Source organism: Echinops telfairi, unplaced genomic scaffold (assembly GCF_000313985.2).
Source record: "Echinops telfairi isolate 266 unplaced genomic scaffold, ASM31398v2 ScPeMD7_7459;HRSCAF=8497, whole genome shotgun sequence".
NCBI classification, from domain to species: Eukaryota; Metazoa; Chordata; class Mammalia; order Afrosoricida; family Tenrecidae; genus Echinops; species Echinops telfairi.
In genome coordinates this window covers 673,729-679,985 of record NW_022111359.1, presented here as the reverse complement: position 1 = coordinate 679,985, position 6,257 = coordinate 673,729, and positions in this window count along the sequence as shown.

The following is a 6,257-nucleotide window of genomic DNA, read 5'->3' as shown; positions in this document are numbered from 1 at the left end:
TCGCCTGTGTTTCTTCCTGTTTGTCAAGTTTGTCGTGAAGAGAAGAGCAGGCCTGAGCTCTGGGGGTCTGAGGACATGGGGGGTGGGGGAGAGGGGCCTGGGGGAGGGGGGAGGGCCTGAGTAAGAGGGGAGAGGACTGGACGGGGAGAAGAAGGGCTCTGGGAGAGCTGGGGGTGGGAGGAGGGCAGGGGCTGGGAGTGTCCCGGCAGCATTCCTGGAATGCGGCCATGTGGCTCTGCAGGTTCAGGCTGGCTGCCCCCAACAGGTCTTGAACAAGTTGACGGAAACCAGGCGGCAGTCAGGAGATCAAAAGGAGCCTGGCCCCGGTAAATGTGCTGTGGAGACCTCTTTAGAGTTTGGAACACAGGAGGAGATGCACGATGATAGACAACAGACAGACAGACAGGCAGAAGTTGTCCCTAATCATCAATCCTATGGAAAGCAGACCCAAGCGCTGCCTGGCTCTGCACCCTTGTTGCAGGCGCTGTGTCTGTCCGTCAGGTCCGAGGTCTTCCTCATTTTCTCTGACCCTCGACTTTCCCAAGCATGGCGTCCTGCTCCAGGGACGGGAAGTGGTTCCTGAGCCTTCCCGCAACCCCCATGCCACAGTCTTGTCCATAGAAGCCGGCTCCTTGGTAATTTGCTCGGCACAGACACGAACAAGTGTGGCGAGAGGATACAAGCCACCTCACACCCTTCCTGATTGGAAACCATGCACAGCTGCCTTTTGGTCCGCGGACAAGTCACGCATGAGCACAATGAGGCGTCTGGATTCCCCTCCTCCTCACGACTATCCACAGTGTGTTATGATCCACACAGTCGACTGCTTGGCACAGTCAGCGAAACACACGTCAACGTCTCCCTGGGCCTCTCTGCCTTCAGCCAAGATCTATAGGGTGTCAGCAGTGTTCTGTCCATCCCCCGTCCTCGGCTGAACCGGCCGAAGCACCGTGTGCAGCTGCTGTTGAATTTTCTTCAGGAGGAGCGCCCTTGTGCGTGGTGCTGTCTCGGCACCGTTCACCTTTGTCTTTTGTCTCCTCGAGCAGCTAGCCTTTGCAGCCTCTGCTCAGCTCTTTGACGCCGTCATTTCTACCATGAGCGTTCGCTTCTGAAGTTGTCAAGGGTTTCGTCTTGCTTGGCGCCACAGCCAATGCTCGTGGAAGCAGCAGTCAAGAGATCCGAAGATGCATTGCATTAAGTAAACCTGCTGCGCAGGACCTCTTTAGAGGATTGGAGAGCAAGGGTGTTACTTTGAGGACTAAGGTGCTTCTGACCCCAGCCATGGCGTTCTCCGTGGCCTCCTACGCACGTGAGAGTTGGACACTGAATGAGGGATGAAGGATCGATGCATTTGAGTGCCAGGGCAGGAGAAGGATACTCAAAGTACCAGGGACTACTAAACGGACACACTGCTCTGTGTTGGAAGAAGTAAGGCCAGAGTGCTCCTTAGAGGCAAGGATGGTGGGTTAGTCCAGGTGGACTGGAGAAACAAATCCATAGACACTCATAAATGTGTAAGAGAGAACTTTAGATCAAAGAGCCATTTTACATTAAGACAACATCCGCCCAGTCCAGATCAAGTCCATCAGTCCGATATTACCACGTGTCCGATACCAATCTATAAATTCTTCTTCAGACTCATGAAACACATGCAATGATGCCAAATGCAGGAAGATCACAGGGCAATGGGTGAAAAGTCTTGTGGATCCAGTGGTGGTGGAAGCATCTCCCTGCTGGCGTGGTTCTCCACCACGCGGCTCCTCCAGCTCCAGGGCTCTGGTTCCATCAGCGTAGCTCCATGTGGCTTCTCAACAGGAAGACAAAGCAGAGAACCTGTGTGTCCCACCTCCAGGGAGGAAGACAGGAGTTCCCAGAATCCTCCAGAGAAGGCCACGCCCACACAGAGACACCATTGGCTATGACCTGATTGACAGGCTAGACTCCACCCCTTCACTCTTAAGTTTGTTTTTGTTTTCAATGGCGATAGGGAGGTCCTTTCTTTTTTTTGTTTGTCTTGATTTGTTAATGGACACACACGAGGCCAGGAACCATTGAGAAGCCCTGGGCGGGGCCCTGATGTTGTCAGTCAGGCACTGGGTTGAATGGCCTGCTGCAGCTCCTGGTGGGGAAAGCTTGCTGATTGTGGTTGGCACCACGCTGGCTCTGGCCAGCACCGAGTCTGCTCCAGAGCCTCGCAAAGCCTCGGCTGGGCTGTGGCCCAGGTGGAAAGAGCTCTGGGGGTGTGGCAGCCTAAGCACCTGACTGTTAAAGGCAAGGTGTGCTGCAGGGACCCCCAGCCACTCCCCAGGAGGCTGTCTGCTCCTGCAAAGACGGACAGCGGCCAGAGATCCTCTGGGGCATCCCTCTGTCCTCTGGTTTCTGGGAGGCAGAGCCCACTGGACGGCCTCGGCTGGGACCTTTTAGAAGCCCATGGTCCCACCTGCCTCTCAGTCCCCAGGAAGACTCAAACCGCCGACCTCCAGGCTGGCTTGAAGTGCTGACCAAGTCCTCAGAGTTGAAAACAAGTCTTGGGGGGATGGGGGAGACTGTTACGAACCCCACCCCACGCCCACACACCCCACTGCCGCCGGCCTCTCCTTGGACGGGCACAGCAACCCAGGTCTTCCTCCGCCAGTAAAAATAAAAAAGCAAAAAATCCCAAGGACAAATTGACATCTTGGTCCCTCCCAAGGGTGGCCTGGTGCCAAACCACCCGCTGTGCTTGCTCAGCCGGCCAACGTGGGGGACAGGCCTGTCCTGTCTGCAGAGCGCCCCCCCATCCCCCTCGAAGGTGAGCAGCTGGGCACTGAGGCCACCGGAGCTGGCCAGGCCATATGATCCGTGTCTGCTTCTCACTATAAACTATTGATGCTGGCGACTGGGGGTGGGGGTGGGGGGGCTACCGGAGGCTCTCCAATTCCTGTCTGCCTGGGACCCTGAGGGCATGCTCCCTGAAAGAGTGGCTCCTTCCGGTCCACCACCACCCCCAACGCCCCAACCGAGGGCCCTGTCTTGGGAGCCTAGGTACAGGGGACTGGGGACATTTACAACTTTACACTAAGCACAGGGACTCCCCAGGGCACTGCTACACAAGGCCTGGTCCTTTGCTGGGGAGGGGACCCTCTGCCCCCCCCCCTCCCCAAATGTCCCTCACCTGAGAAGCCCTGGGCCAGGGTCACTGTGCGTCCCATAATCACTGGCCGGCTGGCAGGCCCGTCGCTGCCTACATGGGGACCCACACACCCGGTGGGGAGGACACAGACAACACCCACCACAGGGGTGGCAGGAGCCTGGTTTACCCGCGGGGCCTCAGGGAGAGAAAGAGGGGGCATGGGGGAGGGGGGAAGAGGAGCTGATACTAAGGGCTCAAGTAGAAAGAACATGTTTTGGAAATGTTGATGGCAGCCTGTGTACAAGCGTGCCTAATGAGAGCTTGTTATAAGATTTGTAAGAGGCCCCCAATAAAATGATTAGCTCAAAAAGAAAAAGAAAGAGGCAGTCTGCTATATCCGTACCAGCTGAGCCGGGGGTGGGGTGGTTTGCAGTTTTACCTGAGTGCCAACTCGGGTCTAACTCGGGAGCCCTGGTGGTGTGAGCTGAGCCTTGGGCTGCTAACTGCAAGGTCGGCAGTTCGAAACCACCAGCCGCCTCCCAGAAGAACGCTGCGGCTTTCTCCTCCCACTCTCCTAAACCAGAGGCAGCTCCACCCTGCCCTGGGGGGTCACTACGGGTCAGCGGGCACTGACTCGGTGCCAGTGAGGCTCTGACCCAAAGATGTCTTCCCCAAATAAGTACGCAGGGCCCTGCCATCGGGCACCCCTGACCCTGGGCCGGCCCTTGGCACTCTGCCCAGTGGTGACATCCCCAAATGTCCCCAGGCTTCATCCAGTGTCCCGTCCCCCCCCCCCACGAGATGGCCTTGGGGGAGAAGCCGGTTTTATAATAACCTGATAATTGGGAGGGAACCTTGCAGGTCTGATTTATTTTATTTACAAACAGCAAGCCTTCCTCTGCCAAGGTCTAGGCAGGGCGGGGGCGGGGACGTCCCCGCGGCCCCTCCCCAACTCAGAGCCCCGCCCCCAGGTCGGATCCCCCCTGTGGCGCCAGGCGAGCCCCCCCCCTCCCCCGCCTGGATGACCCGCTCGGGCGGTGGGCAGCTGGCATCCGATTGCTCACTGCAGCTCACGTTCCCCTGCTATCAAGACATCTCGCTTTTAATAAATTTTGCAAGGCCGCGGGGGAGAGAGCCGGGCAGTGAGGTCTGTTAGCGCCCGTTGCCAGGCAACGGCCGCCCTCCTGGGCCTGGCCACGGCCCAGTGTCCAGGGCCCTAGTGACGAGCCACCGCGGCTGCAGCCCTGTTGGCGCAGAGGGTCCCGGCGCAAGCGCTCAGAGCCACCGGGGGCCAGTGGCGTCTGTGTCTCCACCAGTGCAGCGGCGGGTTTGGGGTGGTCCCAGTGGGTCCTGGGCATGGCCTCTGCCCAGGCTCTGCCCCCCACCCCTCCTGGTGCCCCTTTCCCTGAAATCTCCCCATCATCTCTCTCTCTGAAGGACACTTGCCTCAGGGTTGGGGGCGCACTCAGCGAGGCAAAGAGGAATGTTGGAAACACAGAGGGAGGCGCCCTGGGGCCCAGCTCCAATGCAATGACGGCTTCTCAGGGTGCTGGCTGCCAGGGAGGAGCCCAGGGGGTGTCCCCTCTGCTGCCCTTGGCTGGCTGCGTGTGACCCTGACATCCCCAGCCATGACGCCCGCTGCCCTTGCAACTGTCACCCCAAGGAGCCCGTGTGTGGGTGTGCAGGCACCATGGGAAGTCTTCCAGGCTCAGACGCAGAAGCAAGGCCTGGCAGCCCCTCCCAGGCCTGGCAATGCGAGGCCTTGGGTCTCAGCAGAGGGTTCTCTGACCCTGACCTGAGGGTGGGGCCCCGAGGCTGGGGGGCATCAGAACCCTGAGGTGGCAGCTGCCTGAAACTGCAGGCAGCCTTGGTGGTCTTACCCTGAGACCCCTCCCCACATCTGCAAGGTCACAAGTTCCGGGCCAGGTGCAGGCAGGCCTCTGGGTCACCACGGGGCCCACCCATGTATGACCCCATGTATGACATCCGTGCCAGAGGCCCCTTCTGCCCACAGAGCCGACTCCATGGAAGTAGACCCCATCAAGGGGCCTGCCAGGGTCCATCCCTCAGGTCTGGCTGACCCTGCCACCTCCCAGCCCCTTCCTGTGCCCTAGCCCCCATCCTATGAACTCTCCCTCCTCACCAGGCCTTCCGGAACCTTCCAGCCCCTTCCTGGCTTTCTCTCTCCAGCGGCCATTTCCTGCAGGCCCAGGGTCAGCTGCTTGTCCATGTTTACGAGGTCATTGTCCTGTTTCCTCCAAGAGGGTGGAGGGGCCTGGGTGGCTCGGGCTGTGGGTTGGTGGCCCAGAGCACATGGTCACACTGGCCCTTGTCCACTGATGCACACACTGGGGGTGGGAGGTGGGGTAGCAACCTGGGAGGGGAGACACCAGACAGCAGCACCCCTGGCCAGGTGAGCAGGTCCCAGCACAGGGAGGGAGGGGTCAGGAGGAATGTTCAAAGTGCTTAGATGGGTGGGGAGGGGACTCACATGAGAGGATACCCCCTCCCCAGCCCACCCCTCAAGGCTGCCCGCCACTGAGCAGCACCAAGGTCTCAGAGCCAGGGCACAGCCTGGACCCTTCCCCGAGTCGTGGGCCTGTCCACTTGAGTCCCTGAGGGCTGCCCAGCAGCAGGGACCAAGTGCAGATAACTTCAGAAGACACTGGGGAGTGTTCCCCAAAGTGGCCAGCCCAGGGGCACACGTGCTCCCAAGGACCTGGTGGTGCCGAAGGTTGAGCCCCCAGAGTGCTGGCCGCCATGTCAGCAGTTCCCACTGGTCAGTGCGCTCCTCGGGAGAGAAGCCTTCTGCTCCCGTGGAAACTGCCGGGCTATGTCCAGGGTCAGTCCCGCCCCTCCCTCGCCAACACTTGGCCTCAGGCCTTCACCCAAAGGACCTTGCTGGAAGCAGGTGCCCTAAGAGTCCGGGCAATGAGAGTCGGGTGGGCTGGGGCACGGCTGGGCGGCGTTAGCCACCGCCTGCTTCCAGAACGCTCTCATCAGCCGGTGCCCTCCCGCCTGACACCAGTGGCAATCACGTCTGTCTCTGGGTTCGCCTACTGTGGACGGCACACAGGTGGGGACGTGGGTGGCCATGGGTCCTGGGTGAGGCTGAGATGGCAGCAGCCGTTGCGAGGAGGGAAGC